We start from the raw sequence: 24,565 nt of genomic DNA on the forward strand, positions 1-24,565 counted from the left end.
AAACTGAACTTTTTTCCATTCAGCCAGCATTAGGGTTTTAAACCCTAAACTGAGCTTTTCCATGCAATCAGCATTAGGGTTTTAAACCCTAAACTGAACTCTTTCCTTTCAGTCAGCATTAGGGTTTTAAACCCTAAACTGAATTTTTCCTTTAGTCAGCATTAGGGTTTTAAACCCTAAACTGAAACTTTTTCCTTTAATTAGCATTAGGATTTTAAACCCTAATTGAACTTTTTTCCATTCAGCCAGCATTAGGGTTTTAAACCCTAAACTGAGCTTTTCCATGCAATCAGCATTAGGGTTTTAAACCCTAAACTGAACTCTTTCCTTTCAGTCAGCATTAGGGGTTTAAACCCTAAACTGAACTTTTCCTTTAGTCAGCATTAGAGTTTTAAACCCTAAACTGAACTTTTTCCTTTTGTCAGCATTAGGGTTTTAAACCCTAAACTAAACTTTTCCTTTAGTCAGCATTAGGGTTTTAAACCCTAAACTAAACTTTTTCCTTTAGTCAGCATTAGGGTTTTAAACCCCGAACTGAACTTTTTCCATTTAGTCAGCATTAGGGTTTTAAACCCTAAACTGAACTTTTCCTTTAATCAGCAGTAGGGTTTTAAACCTTAAACTGAATTTTTCCTTTAATCAGCATTAGGGTTTTAAACCTTAAACTGAACTCTTTCCTTTCAGTCAGCATTAGGGTTTTAAACCCTAAACTGAATTTTTCCATTTAGTCAGCATTAGGGTTTTAAACCCTAAACTGAACTTTTTCCCAGTTGGTCGGTATTAGAGTTTTAACTCTAAACTGAACTTCTCCCAGCTAGTCGGTATTAGGGTTCCAACCCTGAACTAAGCGTGCATATCCTCTTTCATCAATTTTATGAACTTCCTGGTGAATAATTCACGAAATTTCCTAGTGAAACTGGGGCAGAAAATTTCGTTCGTTTGTTTTTTCCCGTAGGTCTAACCTCGAGCCACACGGATCGAAACGACCCACGAGCTGAGTCTCAACTCAGAATCAAAGAAGAAAAAGACAAAAAGAAGATGTCCCGAGATATCGGAATAAATGGAAGGCGGATCGACTCCAACATTTGATTAAGGTCCTGAACTCTGCCTGTCGCGTTTCACTCAGTATCCCAGAGATTAAACAAGTCGCCGCAACTCGCAAGCATCAAGATTCGGATCGAAGTCTCCAAGCACAATCAGCTAAGACCCAAGATCAAATCGCAAAAGAATCATAGATAGGAATCTTGTAACTAGCAGTTGACATGCATATAAGTATTTAGTTCAGTTCCAATTTTTCTTTGGTTGTAACAAGGCGGTCAGTAAAGCAACAGTGACAACAGCAACAGCAGTAACAGCAAGCATTGCAGTCCCATGGTAGCCCCAGTTGCCAAAACTTCCCGAACTACATTGACCTGATTCCTGTTTAACCCAGGATATGTAGGAAATCTATGAAGCAAAGATTCGGTCAGATCTTTCAAAAACATGCTTCACACGGAGTAGTCCATAGGCAAAAATCGCTCATATCCGCTCACTTTATCTTTGCACGAAAACCCTTCGTGTTTCCGAACAAAGAGGGGCAGCTGTGAGCACGTGATTTTTGTTTTACGCGACAATCGCTCCAAAAGAAATAAAAATAATAACAAATGGTCATGCTGTATAATTTTTGGATTTTACATGGCACTTTGTTAATTATTTATGATTTTTTGCCCATTTTATTTTATTAAAACAAAATACAAAAAAATGTATGTGTCATGCGTAATTTGAACCGTAATCCGGTTGTTAAATAGAAAATCATAAATAGGAATCTTTGTCCGTGATTTTTGTTTTGTTTGATTTTACCTGCTTCAAACATTTTAATATGTGTGTGTAAATAATTGTATTAAGTGTTTATTTAATTTTAATTTGATTTACTTGGGTTTTGTTTTAAAAATAAAAAAAATATATAAAAAATATATAATAAAAAGGTGCAGAATTGGTTTAAAATCAGTTGGGCCTATTTTTATTTTAATTCGAGGCCCAAACCCAAACCCAAAACCCCATACGTAACCCGGTCCATACCAGCTGATACCCAGAACTTCCAAACGACACCGTTTTAACCTGGTCTGATCTGGGCCGTTGATCTCAGATTGATCAACGGCCAAGATCACTTCCCCATAACCCACTGATGAACCCGACCCGTTCCACCCGGACCGACCCAAATCCCTTTAGGATGAAACGACACCGTCCCCCACCAGCCAAGAGATCCTGACCCTTCATCGTACCCCATCCAACGGCTAGGAATCAACCCCTCACTAACTATATAAACCTATAACCTTTACCCTGCCCACCCTATCCGAACCCCCTGCCTTAGGTCGTCTACACCCCAGACCTCAGACCTTCAAACCCTAGCCGCCCCTGTATACTTTCACCATGAAAGCCGGCGGCATGGACGCCGGTGACCCCACCCTTAACACCATAGATGCTCCTCACCGTCCTGAACCCAAATCCACCAACCACACACTTCGAATCCCCTCCCACCTTCTCGAATCTTCATTTGAAGATTCGAGTCGGAACCTAATTTACACCAATCGGCCTCAACTTTACACTAGACAGTCCCCAGACCCCCCTCGTGACCAAACCATGTTTGGTTTGGTCCGAATCTGACCAGGGAAACACGAATCCCAGATCTGATGTTTTGAACCCGAGGGTCCTCGTGTCTGTTCCGTGCCTGTTCCGTGCCTGTTTAAACCAAGAGATTAGGGTCTAATGGACCTTAATCGAAGTGTTTCTCTTTCGAGAAACACTTCGATTAAAGTCCGTTCAACCTTGAGAAGGGTCTGTACAACACAAGTTGATTTTTCTGTTTCTTCTTTCAAAGTTTTTAAGGTAAGTTTGCTTTCTCTTTGTTATTCAGTACGTGTGTGGTTTAAAGGTCTGTTCGTATGGCCGAATGTCTTGTGTAATTTGTGTCTTTGAATTTTTATCAACTGTTGATTGTCCATCTTGCATGTACCCCTTTGTTTGATCGAATGTTTCCTCATTCACTGATAATGTGTGTGTATGTGAACTGCCTAATTGACTGAATCAAAATTGTTTGAGTATTCAATCCCCAAGTTAACCTCTCTATTGACATGTGCAATCTGACCCCTTGTTGATACTATTTGATTCTAATCCTTGGCTTTGATTGTGTATGTTGTAACTGGTATAGTCGATTTGATACATGTCGTCAAATAGTTTTAGCTGTTTGAATGGTAACGGCTTGATTTGTCTTACTGAACATTGTTTGAATTAAGAATCAACTATAGCTACTTACCTTTGATGTATTTGAATCAGAAATGTAAAGGGATTGGTTTTGTCTAATTGCAATCTGAATTGATAGCATGTGCACTTGTGCACAACATGTGCATAAAGGCCCTTTTTGAATTAAAAAATAGTTTGACAGTATGTGCTGTCAGAACACACCCCTGCTGTCCATGCTCTGCTTTAGTTTAAGAAGTATTAAACCTCACTTAAAAGAGTAAGACTGCCAGGGAATATCATGGGGGGTTTGTTTATACTTAAATAGCTAAGTGGAATCTGAAAAGAGGATAGCACATGGGAGGGGTGTTCTGATTGTCGAACAGGCTGTTAAAGGGTTGATTTTAGGCTTATAAAAGGGAAGGACTTCCATCAGTTTTAGGGGAGGATTTTTTTTGGATAATAACACAGAGGGGATAATACACAGAGAGACATTGATAGATACACAGACATTTTGGATAATATACACACACACAGACAGAAATAGATAGAGAGAGGCATAACACAGAAAAGAGGAACTGCATTTTCATCTTTGTCTTGATTCTCACTGGTCTGGATTTGCCTGTTCCATATTGATTTCTTCTGAGTCCTGTTTGAGATTACTAGTTGTGTGTAGCATCGGTTCATTTCTGGATCTATTCTGCCTAAATTCTGATTCTATATTACTGGGAATTTGCTTCATTCTGCCATTTTCCAATTGGCTCTAAACTGCATCTTGCACTGGGATTTGTTCTATTGGTTACCTGTTGTTACTGCTGCTGCATTTGTTGCCATCGTTACTCTGCTGACTTCTCTTCTTTCTTCAATTGTAAAACACTTCCAGGTACACAACTTCTGAAACCATATGTTGTTGAAAGTTTGAAGTTGGAAGCAGAAATAAAGAAACAAATGGCTGTTTACTGCATAGTACTTGTCAAATAGGTCGAATGTTAGTTTAGCCTGTATTTGTTTAACTTCAAACTGCAAATACTCTGTATGAAATAACATACATTATGATTTGAGATGAACTATTAGATAGTATTTGCTTGTTAGATTAGATGTGTTTTAATGCATACAACCATTAGGTTTTGTTTTTACATTATAACATAGAATCGTAGCAAGCATCTGTACGTATTTTTGTCTAGATCTCTAAACTGTTAAATCTGTCATATTTGGTTCCATTTAATTTCAAGATAAGTGTACCCCAAACTAGTTCTCATGCAGCGCTACGCTAACAGGGTGATGATGCATGCCAATCCTCTTGTTAGATTACTCGTTCCTATATAGGTTCGATATGGGCTTCAATATAGATTCATTGTTTCGAAATAATGCGTTGACTTTTGAGGAAAACTAATAGGCATTTTTGAATTCAATTAGTAGTAGTTTTCTTAGTAAATAGCCGATTTCATTTATCAAGCCTAAATAAGTTAATTTTAAAAGTCAAACTCGAGGGTTGTTTAATGTAAATTTAGTATGTGTTATTAGTTTGCTTGCAATCCCTCTTAGCAAATTAACAAAGCTCATTCATTCCTTAAAAACAAGGCATGAGGTAATTCTTATCTCATAAACAACCAATTAGGTAATCAAACAAAATTCAGATTCGTTAAACATAGTAGATATTTAGTAGGTAGTTGTTTCAACAAGTAAGTTTGGTCTTTCCCTTTTATTTAGAGACAAATATAACAGAAATGTAGTCACTTTAGGATATCCCTTTTTTCTAAAAATAATGAGACGAGCCTCGCCAAATAAAAAATGCAAATTGCGGGGCCCTCAACAACTAATCATAATATTTAGAATTCAGGCTAGGCCGTTTAGTGAATCTCATGGCCTTCTCAAAAATAATAACGCGTTAGACTCTTGAGGCACGACTTAATTTAAATCATATTCTTAAATTCGGGTGCACATTGATTGTGACCCAAATCCAAATCTCAACGAAGTCAAAATGTGTTGACGATCACGGGCGCATTGATTGTGACGTGGTTCGAGATGCATTTTCACGACGTTGCAATTCTATAAAAATAAATGATAATGATAAAAGCGGTTTAAACTTAATGAAAGCACGCAAGTTATAACATGTATTTAAATCAGATATTTAGCCATTATAACAATTTAAGCGACCGTGCTAGAACCACGGGATTCGAGGGTGCCTAACACCTTCCCTCGGGTCAACAGAATTCCTTACTTAGAATTTCTGGTTCGCAGACTTCATTTGGAAAAGTCGAAAATTTCCTCGATTTGGGATTCAAGATAAACCGGTGACTTGGGACACCAAAAGCCAAACCTTTCCCAAGTGGCGACTCTGAATTAAATAAATAATCCCATTTCGAATATTGTCACTTAAATTGGAAAAACTCCCTCGCGCATTTAACCCTTCGGGGCGGGCGCGCAAAAAGGAGGTGTGACAGTAACTAATTATTGTTTTACAAACTAACATTATTTGGTTCATAATGGGGTTATGATTCTAGTCAAAAGAAGAGAATCAATGATTTGTTGACTCTGCAATTGGTTATGAATTTCTATACATCTCTTCCGTCATGGCGGTATTGAAAGAGTTGGAACAAGAGTTATATATGTCATGAGGTGTATTGTGAGCATCAGATTCGTGGGATTTCGGCTATTATTATCAAAATATGTTATTATGGTCATGTTATTTATGTAGTGCATAGTATGAATTCAGCAAAGGTATACAATCATGTATCGGTGCGTCGTGTAGTGATTGATACGGTGTTCGTATAATGGAAACATGCCTGGTAGTGAATTCTAGATGTTGAAATTTGGCTCTCTGGCTAGTTTGACTAAACAAAAAGGGAATATTCAGATTTGCTCGAGCAAATATACTCAACCGAGTTGTGGTAGCACGAGTAGGTGCACCAGATGTTAAATAGTGATTTTAGACAGCTCTAGAGCAGTTCGTAGCACATTCGAGGACGAACGTATGTTTAAGTGGGAGATAATGTAATGACCCAACCAGTCGTTTTAAGATCTAGTGCGTCGTTTGGTAGTTTAAGGGTATGAGAAGCTTCACTTCAGGTATTATGACTTGTACGCATGGTCGGAACTGAAATTTCGGAAGTCCAGAGTTGATTTGGAAAGAGAATTCTCATTTCGGAAGCTTTAAGTTGGAAGAATTAACTAAGGTTGGATTTTTGAGTAAACGACCTCGAAATCGAGATCTGAAGGTTCTAGCAGGATCATATGATAATTTCGGACTTGGGCGTATGTTTGGATAGGGTTTTGGATGAACCAGGAGCATTTCGGCATCTATTGTGGAAGTTGGCATTTTGGAAGAAATTTATATATTTGGGTTGAGGTGCATTTCAATGTTATCAACATCCGTTTGGGATTCTGAGTATGAGAATAGCTCTGTATGGTGATTCTGGTATTGGGAGCGTGTCCGGATGTGGATTTGGAGGTTCGTAGGTCATTTTGGAGTCGTTTGTAAAAAGTTAGAAATTGAAAGGTTTTTGAGAAGTTTGACCGGGAGTGGACTTTTTGATATCGGGGTCGGATTTTGATTTCGGAAGTTGGAGTAGGTCCGTAATGTCAAATGTGACTTGCATGCAAAATTTAAGGTCAACCAGACGTGATTTGATAGGTTTCAGTATCGAATGTAGAGGTTTGAAAATCTAAAGTTCATTAAGCTTGAATTGGAGTGCGATTCATGGTTTTAGCATTGTTTGATGTTATTTCAGGCCTCAAACAGGCCCGTGTTATGTTATGGGACTGGTTTGTGTGATTGGACGGGGTCCTAAGGGCCTCGGGTGTGTTTTGGGGGTGGTTTCTGACCAAATTAGGTGATTTGTTGTTGCTGTTGCTGTATCTAGTTTCCTTCTTTGCGAACGCGAAGGGAGTCCCGTGTTTGTGAAGATGAGTTTTGAGGCATATGGGATTTGGCCTTCACGAATGCAAGGCATTGGACGCGAACATGAGGCAGGAGCTGGGTAAGTCTCAAGAACGCAGCCAAGCCTATGCGAATGCGAAGAGAGAAAAAGGCCTGGGGGACCTGGAGCCATTGGCCTTCGCGAACGCGGAGCTCTGATCGTGAACACAAAGCAGGGGAGACTGAGAGCTTTCGCGAATGTGAGGCTATGATCGCGAATGCGAAGAAAGGCAGTGCTGGGCAGTGTCAATTTAAAGACGGGATTTTGCCATTTTTCCTCCATTTTTCAATTGGTTGGGCGATTTGTGGAGCTCTTGGAGGGGAGATTTTCGTCATCTATGTCAAGGTAAGTGATTCCCACCTATTCCAAGTTAAAATATATGGTTTGTATAAGGATTTTAACATGGAAAATTCTAGAAATTGTGGGGTTTTGGTAGAAACCTAGAAAATTGGTATTTTTGGATTTTGACCATGAATTTGGGAATGGAATTGAGAATAAATCATATATTTGAGTTCGTGGGGTTATGGGTAAAGTTTATCTTTAAAATTTTTTGAAATCCGGGCATGTGGGCCTGAGGGTGATTTTTATCGACTTTTCAAGCGGTGTTAGGAATTTGTTTAAATCGAATTATTATAAGTATTAGAGTATATTTTCATGGGTTTGCACATTATTTGGCTAGTTTTGGAGCATTGGGCATCAGTTTGAGGTGTTAGAGTGGCGTTGGAGCCGGTTATGGAACTTCGGAGCGAGGTAAGTCTCCTTTCTAACCTTGCAAGAGAGAATTAACCCCATAGGTGAACTAAATTATTGTGTGCTTCTACTTGTGGGGGCTATGTACACACAAGGTGACAAGAGTCCGTACGTAGCTACTAGCTATGCCTATGTTCGGGTAGTTTTAGGCTTACATCAAGCCTTGTTGATATTGTTATTGATTTATGTTTAAGATTAAAAGGTTTCGTTTGAACTTCGTAATTTCGAAAGGAATTGAGGAATATAATAATAGCTTAAGAAATCTATGTGTAACCGCGTCGCATGTATATTTCGCGAGCGGTGTAATCTCCTTAAAAAGCTACAAGCTGAATTTCCCTTATTTTGACAAAAATCAAGAAAGAGATATGGTTCTAATGTTAATTTATATTTGACCGTGTCGCAAGTATGATCCGCGAGCTGAGTGATTCCTTAAATTTATATTTGACCGCATCGCATGTATGATTCGCGAGAGGGGTATTTCCTATAACTACTCTTATGGGATCGGGCCGTTTGCCTCGGCAGGATTTATGTATCACATTCTCATGGGAGCTGGCCGTTCGCCTCGACAAGTTAATAGATGCATCTATGGTTTGCGTCGTTCGACCCTAGGCAGTGCACAATTTACTTTTATGTTGGATCGGGCCCGTACGCCTCGACATTTCCTATATATATATATTATCCTCATGGAATCGTACGTAATGTTTGGCAAGAAGCCAGTGTATCTGAGGGTTTTTCCCCGGACTTGAATTATGACGATCTCTTTGATGAAATGCACTATATCTATGTATATGCTCCGGTTATGGAGGGAACTTGCTAGTTCAGAGCTGAGTAAATTGTAAACAAGTTACCACGTATTTTATACTTGTTTGTTTCATATATTTACTCTGTCTCATATTTATTCATTTCTTTACTGTACCTGATATTATTGAACCACTAGTAAGTGTCGAAGTCGACCCCTCGTCACAACTTCTTTGAGGTTAGACTGGACACTTACTAGGTACGCGTCATTTTCGTACTTATACTATACTTGCTGTACATTTTGTTGTACAGACACATGTATGTCTAGTGGCCTTGTGGGTGCATTGGCATGGTTGATGAGGGGACTTAGGTGAGCTGCATCTTATGCTACGTTCCGCAGCCAGCAAAGACTCCTTCAGAGTATTTACATTTTTCTTTCCTGTCCAAAATTTATACTCCAGACAGATGCTGTATTTTATTTATTTTTCCTAGTTGATGCTCATGCACTTGTGACACCGGGTTCTGGGATGATTATGGATTATTAATTGATGACATAGTTAAAATATTATTATTTATTCTGAAATCTCATCTTTTACTAATAAATTGAAGAAAAATCATGGTTTCAAAAATACTAAAATCGAGGACTAAATTAAGTATTTATGGTTGGTTTGCCTGACATCAGTGTCCGGTGCCATCACGACCTTTATTGGATTTTGGATCGTGACAACAAGGTATCAGAGCACTAGGTTCACTTAGGTCTCACGAGTCATGAGCAAGTCTAGTAGAATCTTGCGGATTAGTATAGACACGTCTGTACTTATCTTCGAGAGGCTACAGGGCTGTTAGGAGCACTTCCCTTCTTGATTCCTCATCGTGCGGTTTGATTCCTTTGAGGCTTATTGCTTAATTTCCTTCCCATTCAATATTATGTGACATGAAGCGGTGGTTATACATCGGGAAATGAGGAATTGTAATGGTACTACAGATGTGGTGCGGGATATTTCTCCCTATGTAGTTGATTGGGCTATTGTCGTCACCTTGTGGAATGATATTTTATTATTTCAGCTCAATAGTTGTACTTCTGAGAGCTTTGAGGATATGCACAGGTTGTTATGATGCTCACGAGTTGCTATCATACAGTATTAATGTGATGGTAAGATGCTTGCCTATGTGTCGGGGCAGTGAATGACTTGAGAGGAGGTTTGCTCAATGCATGATTCAGTATTTTATTTCCAGCGGAGGAAAAGGCAACCAGACTACAAATGTTTAGGTTTGAGTTGATGAAGAATGAGACTTGGTATTTTCGAGCGTGGTAGGATCTTCATCTGTGATGCGGTGTGTTATATCTCGCATTTTTCGTACGTTAAAGTTTCGTGTTCAGTTAATTTACGTAGACTCGGGGATGGGATTTTCTTGAGATTATAAGCATTATGCTATTTCAAACATGTGATGAGTAAATTCGTGAAGGAGAGAAGGTAAGCAAATAGAAGAAAATGAGTTTCATCGAAGTTTGCCAATTTGGGAAAAAATACGATCTAAGCTATAATACCCGATATTTATGGACTAGTGTCATACAAGGTACTACATGACCATGATAGCAAGGTGTACAAGGTATGTTAAAAGTGAGTAGTATTTTAAGTAAGTTGAGATATTTTTTAATTATGTGGGTAATTGGTTAATTATTGGATAATGAGATATTACCTAATTAATTGATGATATATTGGATAAGAATTAAAATGGCATTATGTGGCAGCCCCATTCAAATTAAGTGACTCATAATCTAGATTGAAGGTGGCCAACTAAAAGTTATACACATGACACCTACATGTAAAGACATAATGAGAAGTTTGGCATTTTGGCTTCATTTGGCCTTAAGATAATCAAGTAAGTAATCTTATCATTTTCTTCCTATTTCAAACATTGCAAAACTGACGTTAGCAATTCCTACAAGGATTCATGACATATTCAAATGAGAATTCATAACATCTTCAAAGAGAATTCATAACATCTTCAACCAATTCCTACAAAAATTCCAACGAGATTTCTTAGCACCTTAGCAACGTGAGATATTGCGATTCTAAGGGAGTACGGTGCAACCTTTTTCAAAAATATCATACGGATTTTTCCCTACTCCAGGTATGTTAAGGCTAAGCCCTTCCTTCATTTTGGAATTATCTCATAATTTGATAACGAAGCATAAAGAGAAGTTCATACTCCTGAATTTACATACATTGTCCTAGTCTCATAAGCTACAGTATTCTCCCGTATCGAAACTTTATACTTCATATTCAGTTAAGTTTTGTCTACTGTCAGCCCGGAGAGCAGAGAGTCTATATATATACAATATTACGATATTTTCACTACCATCGAGCTATAATCGATGGGCAGGCCCTTATTGGGCAACCTCTGATCAGATAGTAAGTTATATACCGAGCCTACTATGGTCGAGCGCCTATGAGCGAGCTCAGCATGGCCAAGATACAGAGCCTAGTATGGCCAAGCGCTTACAAGCGAGCCTACTACGGCAGAGCAGTTATATATATATATATATATATATATACCGAGCTATATTGAGAGAGTTGAGTTAGTATCAACAATTAAGCATATCTTCAAATTATCTTTGACCCCCAGTTACTTCAGTTATTATATTAGTAGTTCAGTATTAGCTTTCAGTTATTTTATCACCTTGCATACTCGGTACATTATTTCGTACTGACGTCCCTTTTTCGGGGGACACTACATTTCATGCATGTAGGTTAAGATAGGCAAACAGGTAGACCTCCTCATAGGTGTTGCCCGAGTTCAGCTTTATCGGTAAGCTCTTTGTCCTTTGGAGTTGCCTGGTCTAAAAGTTTTGTGTACATCTTGTGTATATAGTATATAGGTTATGGGTAGGTCGGGGCCCTGTTCCGATCACAATACATCCATCAGTAGAGGCTTGTAGACATATCATGTCAGTTAGTGCAGTATGTTGGGCTTTTAGGCCTTGTATGTATATTTTGTTGGTTTGCCAGCTGTAGTAGTTATGACGGCCTTATCGTCCCAGCTTTGTATTGATGTTTAGTCTGCATTCGCAATTGTATTGCAATATGGCCCATGAACAAAGTATGACATTATATGTTCAGAGCCCCTTAGTCCTAAGTTGGTATGCAAGGATAGGTGAGGCACCGGGTGCCGGTCTCGCCCCCCAGGATCAGGGCATGACAAAAGTGGTATCAAAGCAGTTCTATCCTAGGGAGTCTACAAGTTGTGTCCAGTAGGGTTTTGTTTTTAGATGTGTGGTGCACCACATTATATAAGCAGGGGACTACAGGGAAATTAGGAGTTGATTACCCTTCTTTCAAATCTAAATCGTGATATAGAACTGAGTTATAGGAAATTTAAGTTAAACTTATGTGTTGGTGTTTGCATGCACAAATGACGGTGACTATGAAGATTACGGCTAGCTAGTGGAGGGATATAGCAGTAGGTAAGGGGACTAACAGGGTACCCCCAGTAGATGGAGCCAAATCGGAGGCCTAGTGAGAGACCCCTAGTTAGTCATTACCGGCTCCTCCACCACCTGAGGAGATTCCCAAAGAGACCGCACATCCAATTCCCCATCTACTTCCATCGGATCAGGACTTGAGGAGTGCGGTGCATTTATTGACACAATTGGTAGCTACCCAGCAACAGGCTAGGGCATCCGCTAGTGCAGGATCTTTTGAGGGGTCGGGGAGTTCAAGGGTCCGAGAGGGAGGGAGGACCCGTAGGATTTCATAGATCAGCTTCACAGGATCTTTTAGGTTATGCATGCCACAAAGAAAAAGGTAGTTAAGATAGCGGCTTTTCAACTTCGAGATAAAGCCATCCTTTGGTACGAGGGATGGGAGAGGTCCAGGGGACGTGATGCACCTCCAGCTATTTGGGAGAATTTTTCAGATGCCTTCTTTGACCAGTACTTACTGCGGGAGGTCCGACAGGCTCAAGTCGGTCAGTTTCTAGCCCTCAAGCAGGGCAATATGAGTGTTCGAGAGTATAGTCTCCATTTTGACTCATTGACCAGATATGCACCATCCAGAGTTGCTACTATGCGAGACATAATTCACAGGTTTATAGTAGGGTTGGCCCAAGAGTTGACCGAGGCATGTGCCACCGCTGCATTGTAGGATGGTATGGATATCTCCTGGATTCAAGCATTCACCCAAAATATGGAAATGGGTAGGCATTAGCAGTAGGGTACAGAGAGACCTGAGCCAGGACAGTGTAAGAGGATGAGATTTGCCAGGTCTCAGGAGCAGTCTCAGAGTAGTTATAGGTCGCAGTACTTTGAACGGACACCTAGGCCTCTACCACCTCAGTTATAGGGTTACAGGTATGACCGTTATACTCAGTCAGGACCAGGTGAGAACTCACAACCATCGGGTTTGTAGAGACAACGAGGTTTAGGGCAGGCATGGTCATTTCCGCCATAGTGTGACATCTATGGTAGAAGACACTTGGAACAATGTCGAGCTGGTTCCGATGATTGATATACATGTGGACGTCTGGGGCACATGATGCGAGATTGCCCAAATAGAGATTCTGGGGTATGGCACAACAAGCGAATTTAGTAACATGATCATCTATGTTTGTGCATCCTTCAGGGTGCAAGTCTCAGTCTTTGGCTGATAAAGGTCAAGGCAGAGGTAGAGGTTCCAGTTCAGGTAGTAACTAGAATCGTAGTTATGCTTTAGCGGGTCGACAGGACCAGGAATCTTCAGCAGACATTGTGACAAGTATGTTGACCATTTTCTTTCACGATGCTTATACCTTGATAGACCCAAGATCTACTTTATCGTGTATTACCCCATTTGTCTCGGGGAATTTTGGTATAGTGCCTGAAATACTAAGTGATCCTTTTGCTGTATCTACATCAGTCGGAGAATCGATTATTGCTAGACGAGTTTACTGAGGTTGTACGGTGTGTTGATACCCAATTTTTTCCTATATTATTTGTATGCATAAATACCTTCAAAATAGCATATATATATGCATATATAATCATTTATTGTTGTGGTGATTTAGTATTTACTCATAAAATCCCCAATAATTATCCCTCAACTTATTGTTGTGGTGATTTAGTCATTTAACTTCTATATTTATGCAAAAATATGGTTAAAATATTTTTTTATGCATTTTTATAATTGCATTTTTGTATTTTTACAGCTAAATTGCATATAATTGCAATATTAGCCATGTTAATGTATAATTATATTTATATGCATAAAATTGATCTTATATATTTTTAAAATGTTAAATATATATTTTAAATCATTTTGGTACACAGAATTATTTTCTGGGAATTATTTATTATAAATTATATAGGGATAAATTGGCTATTTAAAATATAGCCAGATTACATTTCAATTTTAGCATTAATTTTAATCCAAACCCAGCCCAATTTCTTATTAAATTACCTGACCCAAACCCTAAACCCGTCTACCCAACCAGAACTAATTAAATCATGGCTGGTGATCTGAGAGATTAATGGCCCGTATTAACTCCTTCCTTTTTTAATCCTAAACGACCCTAACCCTATCTCATTCTCCCAAATCCGCCACCTTTGTATTCTTTCATCTCCTATCCTCTCTCAGTAACTCAACCTAACCCTAGCCTTTTTAACCGCCTACCTCTCTTCTCTAGTCTTCTTTGGTGATCGCCCATCAACTCCTAAGCCTCTAATGGCTCCTCTAAGGCCATGCTTGCCTTCTAGGTCCATGCCGACTTGCATCTAGGGTTCGTCACTTGTCTGTTCTTGGCTACTTCAGTGTGATTTCAAGCAAAATCATGCTATGTTTGTTATGATCCTTGGGATTCTAGACAGGTTCTTTCATCTCTATGTGAATTTTTTGAAACCCTAATTTCTTCCTATATCTCATAGATTTGTACAGATTTATAACGATTCGAGTTTGTTTCTTTAATGCTTTACATTGTCCTTGGAACTCTTTTACGAGAATTGTTGATTCCAAGTGCTTTTCGTCTTCTTCCAAAATTAGGGTTTTCGGAACTTCTTCTAAAACTTTATTTAAACTGATTTTTTAGGTTTAATCTTATATTTCTTACATATTTCGACTGTTTTTGTGAGTTTACTACCTCTTCAACTCGCTTATGTTGAAAGCACTAATTTTTCTAGGTTTCTTCATTGATTTTGTGACTAGCCTGTTCTTGTTTGAGTTCCTGTGACTATCTCGCTTCGAATGTGTTTCTACTGAGTTTCTTATGCCTAACCTACATAAGCTCTATGTGTTTGTGTTCGTCTTGACTAGTCAAGACTTGCCTCTTTGCATGCTATGTTTGGTTTATTTATATGCTGAAACATTGAATCATAACTCTCTCCTTGATTAACTCTGATCTCCTTGTTTCTTGGCTTGATTTGAAAAACTTCCCTTTAGACTTTTGATTTTCCTATTTATAGTTGGTTTATTTTCTTATTTATGGGAACCCATGATACTATCCTTAAATCAGTAATTTCCAGCCCTTGATTCATCGATTTACTATATGCTAATTTTCGATTATTTCCCTTTTCTGCAACTTTATTTTGTTTTCTTACCTTATTTGGTTAACCGAGTATTTTATTGATTCTGCACCAGCTATTTCCTTAATTGAACTCTTATGTATTTACCCCTAATTGTCTATTTTGTACCTTATGCTCTACTTGATTTCTTTCCTTAATCATTTCTGCCTATTATCGTTGGTTGATTACCCCTTAATTAAATGAGTACTTGCATTGATTTGATTCTGATTAGTATTTGGTTCCAAAATTACTACACTACTATGATTCTTGCCTTATTTTTATCTAATTTTGAACTACTATATATACACAATCTTTCATTAACATAAACACACGAACATTGGTTCAAAAACTCACTATTTCACACTAAAAAAACTTTCTGCTCTCTTTTGTGTCACTTACTATTATCTAAAGTCAACCGGTTGCAAGCCAAGGCTGACTACTGGGTTCTCTTTCACTTTGTGTTTACTACCCCCTTTAGTGGTATGTTCCAATTTTAATTCAAGTCCCAAAAATAACATGCTTCTCCTGTTACTTCAATTTGTCATGTTTCTAATATGCTTTTACCTATGGTTTTGTTGTTCAACCTGCAATTAGCATGTCTACTTCATTGTCTTCTTTACTGCATGCTATATACCCCTTAGGATCCCCTTCTAGTATGTCTTAATGCGTCTATGTTTCCCTGATCCCTGACATGCCCCTTCATGTGTAAAGTAATTGGCTATCATAAGCTTATTGATTATGTATTAACTCTATAGTTCATGCTATACTTAAAAAGCCTTGACACCCTTTTAAGGGCCCCTCTAGTTCTGTACCTATGTGTATCTATGTTTACTATGTGCCCTATGCTTATCCCAAATCCTCATTATCCCCTAAATGGATGTGTGCACCTGTCTGACTTCATGTATTGAAGTGCTGATGAACTTCTTCTAGTTCTGTATTTGGTTTGATTGATTGTTGATCACTTACCCTTTTAAATTGTATTATTCAATAACTCCCTATGTGTTTTACAAAACTATTTCAAGCAAATGTCTTTAATATTGTTTACCTACTGAAACATTTTAAACTATGTCAACCACTATTACCCTACTCCTAAGTCACTAGGTTCTGCCCCCTCCAGTGTGTGTACTGCCTTGGGATCCTCTTGAGAACCTTCTGAACTCTGGCACACTAAAGCTGGCCCTTCCACACTGCACTTATTCAATTTGGTTACCAAGTCTAGGTACGAGCATTGCCCGGGATCCTTGAGATCCTTAGGGAACTTTGACGCATCTAGACAATAATATTATCTATGAAATTGGCATTTGATGCTATTGGAGGTTTTGGGAAATCACTTGGGCCTGCTTCAGGCTCCCTATAGTATAACTTCTTCGTTTCCTTTTTTCATCTATTTATGTAATTCATTCAGATGGTCTGTAATAACTTGTAGACGATTATTGGGGTAACTAGTGAAAATGGTGGGTAGTTACATATTTGTGGGGTAACACGGGTAGAAACCATGCCTATAAGACTTTACATTTTTTCTATGTTTGCCTTACCATGTTAGAAACTATGCCTATAGGTCTCAAGTGGTTCTAATAATAGAAATCATGTTTATAGGTCTTAAATCAACCTCGCAAGTAGATACTATGCCTATATGATATGATCCAATCCAAATTCTGTTATAATGGATATTATATGTGCTTTTGTCATGGGCTACTTTCCAGACATGCCCCATGACCCCTTGGCCGCGCCCCATGGCGGCCTAGCAAGCCTCACAATGCCTAGCGCCATGGTCGGCCCCGTGGTCTTGGCTGCGCCAAGTGACAAGCGTGCATGTTCTTCTGTCGCCCCACCGATGCCTCTCGTCAGCTCCCAAGGGCTGGTCAATGACAACAGCGCCGCGCGCCCTGACAATGCCGCGCGCGCAGATCCTGATGCCTCGCCAGCGCCCAGCTGCAGGCCCATTCCAGCAGCGCCTCGTGCACAGACCCTGATGCCAAGCACCAGTGCCCAGCCTCAGGCCAGCACATCAAGTGTCGCGCGCGCCCCCAGCAACGCGCGCGCAGACCCTGACCCGCAAGACAAAGATGCTGCCATCGGACTTAGTTTTACCTTGTAATAATCTAAGTCCTTTTAATTGTAATCATAGACTAGTTTTCATCATTTTCATTTCAGTGTTCTTCTACAGCTTTATTAGGGCTAGTCTTGTAATGTTGGTTTATTTTTTTTAAGCATTATTAAGGGGGACCAAACAATCAAACATTTCAAGCAAGCATTTTCTGGTGTCTCTCCCCCTCGACACCACATCTTTGTAATCAGCATTTTCATTCATCAATAAAATCATCATCATCATTCAAAACCCAATTCTCTCTCAGCTTCCGCAATTGCTCATGACATTGGTTTTCCCGCACGGCACTGACAATCTAGTCTAGCGTGCGGAGGGGACCTCATTGGCGGACAGCAACCGCACTGACATCGGTTGCTTAGCCTTACGTTGCCCTTCCAAAGATCATCAGGAAGGCGTTGCGTAACAGTTGGTATCAGAGCCTAGGCTCGACATCGGACGAGGGAAAACATTTGCCATCATCACCATTTCTGACCATGGTGAATCATGGGGAGCGTCTAGCATCCCTAGAAGAGACGGTTGACCGATTACGACCCATCGTGGATACGGTGCCTGATCAAAACAACAACCTAGTGCAAAGGTTGGACGACCTGGACCGCCGAATACGGCAGGCGGAAAATGACATTGCAAACATCAGTCGTGACTCTGACGAGGACCGACAAACGACAGCCATTGAAACTGCCAATATTCATGGTAAATTTAAGGACCTCCAACAGGAGCGTGCCGACGATTTACCCCATCAGCAACAGGAGGCAGACAGACTAACTGCCATGCAACAAACCATAAACGACTTGACAGACAAGCTCAATGTTGTCAATGCTGCCTTACAGAGCCTACTTCGAGAAGGCGACCATCACATCAGGGGTGCAGCAGACCTCACCCCCATTCCACAAAAGCTTAAGATACCGGAGCCAAAGCCATACGACGGATCCCGGGATGCTAAAGAAGTGGAAAACTTCATCTTCAACATCGAACAATACTTCGATGCCGTGGGCCATTTGGAGGAATCCAAAAAGGTAGCGACTGCTGCCAGGTATCTTTAGGGTGATGCCAAACTTTGGTGGCGGGTCAAATACGAAGCCATCAAGGCCGGTGAAGATACTCTTCAGACATGGGACGAATTGAAGGTAGCCATACGCCTGCAGTTCTTCCCCGAAAATGTGGAATACAATGCAAGGAGAAAGCTACGAGAACTCCGCCACACCAGATCAGTGCGCGAGTACGTGCGCGAATTCTCCGCACTCATGCTAAACATACGCGACATGGGGGACAAAGACAAACTCTTCGCATTCATAGAAGGTTTGAAACCTCATGCCCGTATGGAACTACAGCGACAACGGGTAGACACCTTGCCCAAGGCCATTCAAGCTGCAGAATGCCTTGGAGATTATCATTTGGGAACTAAGAACGACAGGCCCCAGCCGTCTGTCCGAGGGGGATTCAACAGGCACCATCCCAGCAATGGTGGCCCAAGCAAAATTGGGGGAGATCGGAGTGCATCCAAAACTAAGACTCCTCCCTCCAACAGCAACAGTGCTGCATCCATCAACAACAATCAGGGGAGAAAGCCTCCCTCAGAATGCCGTCATTGCGGCGGGGCACATTGGAACAATAAATGCCCAAACATTAAGGTCAATGCTCATCAGACGGTCGAGGATGAGTTAGACGCATCAGACACATCAGAAGATGACCAGGTAGGCGCCTTCAATGCAATTGTTGGCTCTATCCTACATGCCTTAGCGGGGACCAGTGCATGTCCTCCTAAGAAAACATCAGTCCCAATCACCAAGAAAGGGAAAGAAAAGATGGATGAGAGACCTCCTAAACAAGCGAGGACCCTAATGTTCGTCGAATTGAAAGTGAACGGCAAGCCCCTTCACGAATTGATATACACGGGTGCCACCCACAACTACTTGTCATCAACACAAGTAGGGCGCCTAGGTCTTGTTGTGCAAAAGAGCAAAGGCCGCGTCAAGGCTATCAACTCACCACCCCAGACATTGGGTAGAACAGCTACAGATGTCCCAGTGAAACTTGGCCCATACAAAGGAAGCATCGACCTGCGCATCGCAATCATAGATGACTTCGACATCATAGTGGGTTTGGAGTTCATGAGACAAACCAACACCATTCCGGTACCATATGCCAACATGCTCCTGATGATGGGAGAAAACGGGGCCAAGCCCTGCACCATACCATGCTTTCCCATCAAGATGGCCGCTGAAAATATCTCGGCCATGCAGTTGGAGAAGGTAGTCGACAGACATGAACCCCTGGTTCCGGCTACCCTTCACAGCATCAATCAGCCATCATGTCATCGGCCTCAAAAGACTGGTGACGCTCATCATTGTGTGAAGACTTGTCAGCCATGCCACAAGGACAAGTCGGATCACTCATCACAGACGGGACCCTCGCAGCCATTACATGTCCCTTAGAGACCATGGAAAAGTGTTTCCCTCAGATTCATCATGGGATTGCCCCAAGTCGGCAATCTTGCATCCATCATGGTTGTCATAGATCAGTTCTCAGACTATGCAACTTTCATAGCAGCCCCGCAAAACATCTCAGCAGAAGATACAGCTCGACTCTTCTTCTCGCACATTGTCAAACATTGGGGCCTGCCCAAAAACATTGTTAGTAGGCGCGACTCACGCTTCACTAGCAACTTTTGGACCCATCTCTTCAGGTGATTTGGGTCAACATTGAGTCACAACACAGACATCCATCCACTATCGGATGGCCAGACAGACCGGTTCGATGACATGCTGGAGGAATATCTCCGCAACTTCGCAACCGGATCACAGAAGCATTGGGTGAAGCTCCTGGATGCTGCTCAACTGTGTTTCAATTCTCAAAAGAGCCATCATACAAACAAAAGCCCTTTTGAAATTGTTACCGGACAACAACCGCTTATCCCACAAACGGTGAATGCATCAACCATGCCGAAATCTCCTCGAGCTGCCAACTTCTCGAGCGAATGGGAGCGCAACATGGAGATAGTGTGGAGCTATCTCATCAGGGCCCAAGAGCGGGCAAAAAGGTTCACCGAACAAAAGCTTTGCTTTGCCCAACATCAACCAGGGGACAAAGTAATGCTATGCATCCCAAAGCAGTACTTGTTTGCAGAAAGGACCCATGACCCTCGCCTGCAACAAAAATACATCGGGCCCCTGCCCATTGAAAAACGCATTGGGAAGTCCACATACCAGGTGAAAACTCCATCCTGGTGGAAGATCCATCCAGTCTTCCATGTCAGCCGCATGAAATCATTGCTTCGCTACAACAGCAAGCTCAAAGAACAGAGGGGCGCAGACCTCCCATCCAACAACCATCAGAAACATCATCATCATCATCATAAGGCTCCGAGGACGGCGCCAACTCAGGTGGGGGAGAATGTCATGGGCTGCTTTCCAGACATGTCCCATGACCCCTTGGCCGCGCCCCATGGCGGCCTAGCAAGGCTCACAATTCCTAGCGCCATGGTCGTCCCCGTGGTTTTGGCTACGCCAAGTGACAAGCGTGCATGTGCCTCTGTCGCCCCACCGATGTCTCTCGCCAGCGCCCAAGGGCTGGCCAATGACAACAGCGCCGCGCGCCCTGACAATGCCGCGCGCGCAGATCCTGATGCCTCGCCAGTGCCCAGCTGCAGGCCCATTCCAGCAACGCCTCGCGCATAGACCCTGATGCCAAGCACCAGTGCCCAGCCTCAGGCCAGTACATCAAGTGTCGCGCACGCCCCCAACAACGCGCGCGCAGACCCTGACCCGCAAGACAAAGATGCTGCCATCGGACTTAGTTTTACCTTGTAATAATCTAAGTCCTTTTCATTGTAATCATAGACTAGTTTTCATCATTTTCATTTCAGTGTGCTTCTACAGCTTTATTAGGGCTAGTCTTGTAATGTTGGTTTATTTTTTTTTAGCATTATTAAGGGGGACCAAACAATCAAACATTTCAAGCAAGCATTTTCTGGTGTCTCTCCCCCTCGACACCACATCTTTTTAATCAGCATTTTCATTCAACAATAAAATCATCATCATCATTCAAAACCCAATTCTTTCTCAGCTTCCGCAATTGCTCATGACATTGGTTTTCCCGCACGGCACTGACAATCTAGTCTAGCGTGCGGAGGGGACCTCATTGGCAGACAGCAACCGTACTGTCATCGGTTGCTTAGCCTTACGTTGCCCTTCCAAAGAACATCAGGAAGGCGTTGCGTAACAGTTACCATGCCTACCAGTTTCAAACATTAGTTTTTAAACACAATTAGATATCATGCCCATAGGGAACAACACCAGAAATTCTGCCTATAGATTTAAACCAGTTTAGTTTAAATAAGTTAATCTAGTTCACGATTAGTTCACTTCGAAACTAGTTTAATTAGTGGTTTGTTTTCCCTAAAAATGAATTCTTAAAAATTGCTTTAATATATCATTAGATAGCATGCTTATAAGGATTTAAGAGTCTGTTTTAAAAAACCTGCCTTGTTTTACTATATAAAATGTAGTTATCAGTATTCCGCATATAGGCAAGCCTATAGGGCGTTTTCAAAATCTTGCAACTCTGAAACTGTTTCCGTGACTTAATGTTGTTCTGATTTAACAGGCTTAATAAATCAATAGACAAACTGATAGGGCCATTACTTCTGGGTTTATAAAATAAACTGCCTATCTTTTGTGTCTTGATATTCACTTAGACATCATGCCTTAGGATATTGTTTAACAAAAGGTCCTTATTTGTGCATGAGTCGTGCAGCTTATGTGTATTGCTTGAGGAGGTAAACTTGAGCCTCTAATTGCTCCATTTTATCTTATGTGCTAAGGTCCTAATTGTTCTTGCCTGTCGCCTTAGTATTTTTCACCTTTAAAACCTTAGGGGTCTGTCTAGAACTACCTATAGGTAGAGGTCCTAAAATTCCTCTAGGACTATTAAGAAGGGACGGGTAACAACACGCAATAAAGAGCGCTGACCAACACTCGCTTTTACGACCACTACGGGGTAGGAAGGGTAGATATGGGATATGATGAATATGCGCTAATATCAGGTGTAGCTCCTAATTGAGGAGTGTTTGCCAGACATTGTGTGGGGTGATCCTACAGGCTAACCAACCTATGACTCCTTCTTTTCCCAAAACTCTTTATTGTTTAAAACATTGTTTTATACAATTTGTTCAAAATCTTTATATTATTATTTGAGTTATACAACGTGATTTACTTGCAACCTATTTGATTCAACTATTTATTTTTTAATGGACTAATTCATAAATATATGTTCGGCTGGGACCCACAGTTGTGGACCAAGAGGGGTGCCTAACACCTTCCCCTCAAGGTTATTTCGAGACTTACCCTAATCTCTGGTAATGCAAACTAGTGTAAGAGTTAATCGCTCTAGGTGCCTTAACACACCATAATCCATTAGGTGATGACTCTTCAAATACCCAATTACCAAAAAGGAAAAGAGTTATTACCCCCCATGAATGTCGAAACCCGGGCCTCTCTCCGCAAAGGGAAAAAAGGGGGCGCGACAGCATGACAACTCTGCTGGGGATACCTTTTAGGCTCTTACCATAACGAACTTATCTTTTTACAAATTAGTCCAAACATGCTTTATCCCGTACCCTTCTCCCTTATTTGAATATAACTGTCTATTTCTTAAATATTTATGGTTCTTTATCCCTTAAAATGACTTGTCTCTTTGTTTTCTTTTTCTTGTAACTGTCTTTCAATTATTTAAATGCTGTATTTATTTTTCCTATGTGAAAATACTTGACTACATGTTATTAATTGGTGCATAAATCATGTTCTGCATCATATTCCACTTGTGCGTATCAAATCCTATAGCAACGCTTTAATGAGTGGTTGTGCTCTTCCTATTTACTACCCTTAAATTCAGAAAGGCTTATTTGCGGTAAAACCAGTCGATCAATGGTGCAGTCGACGGTTCTGTGCCTTCCCTCTCGAGTTGTCCGCTTGAGGGTGCCAGTCTAAAACCCCATAGAAACCTTACTCTCGTTAAAATTGTGCATGCATCATGATAAAACCTAGTCAGATCATTTATGTTGTCTACATAATGATCTTTTAAGATAAGCCTTATCCAAAGTCCATCGGGTTTTCCATAATCCCAACGGACACAATCACGTTCCGTGCATTAACTTGGAGAACTAAATGCCGATGTGTTGATCATAAAATGTATAAATAGTCGAGTCTGGTGGGGGTAAGGCCTAACCTTTATGTTTTTAAAGAAAATGAGGCATGAGGTCCCCAGCTTCGGTATGGTTAGCACACCTTAACTCTTGCTAGAATGGTTGAGGAATCTCCCATCAGATGACCAAATTAATGAATGGAAAGAGAGGGCCGCCAAATCTAGCAAAAAGATGGAATACCTGGAGTACAACCTATTGGAATTGGAAGGAAAAGTGAGGAAGAGAGTCACTGATTTCCAGAACGTTGAAGCCGCTGAAGGAGGACATTTGGCCAGAGCCTACTTGCTGTTGGGGCTGCGTGAGTTGAGGAATCTATATGATGGAGTCCAGAAGATCGAATCTAGGGAAGGTCCTTCTAGGACCAAATAGGCTAGATTTAGTTGTTTTTTCTAAAAATGTAATAAGGCCAAGTGCCAGTAGTGACTTATTTTATTATTATCTTAGTGTTGTTTTGAGGTTCGTCTATTTTTATATCATGAATGAAGCATTTATTGGAATTAAAAGTTCTCCAAGTTTATTTGTTGCTAGCCCACCTCGGGCACAACGAGGTTCCCAAAGTAGGACACGAATTTACATTTCCACAATATGTGTTTAATATTGCAAACGTTTCAGGATCCTCACTGACTTGTTACCTTTTTTTTTTTGATTATTCTCATCCCCTTAGGTTGGTTCACTCATACTGGCCTCATCAGCGTATCACACCAGATCTAGAGGCCCTCTACCTCCTTCTCCTCCAAGCAACACAAAAGGCAATGGAAAAGAAAAAATGGATGACTTAAGTGGAATCCGAAAGGAAAATATTGAGAATGCAGAGACTTCAGATGGCCGTAGTAAATGATCTGGTTTTGAGACTGGAACAAAAGAAACTGGAATTGCAAGGAGAACTTGAACAGGTTCCCAATTTGGCAAACTTGTCACTCACCCTCAATGTCCCAGATATCCACAAAAAAAATACAAAAAACCCGACACCTCCTCAGAACACCCAAAACCAACACCCACAAAATCCTCCCATACCAAATCAATATGCAACTCCACCCCAGAATCCCAACCCATTACCAACTCCACCGCAACATCACTATTAAACAATTCGGTATCCACCA

Source organism: Nicotiana tabacum, chromosome 8 (genome assembly GCF_000715075.1).
Source record: "Nicotiana tabacum cultivar K326 chromosome 8, ASM71507v2, whole genome shotgun sequence".
NCBI lineage: Eukaryota > Viridiplantae > Streptophyta > Magnoliopsida > Solanales > Solanaceae > Nicotiana > Nicotiana tabacum.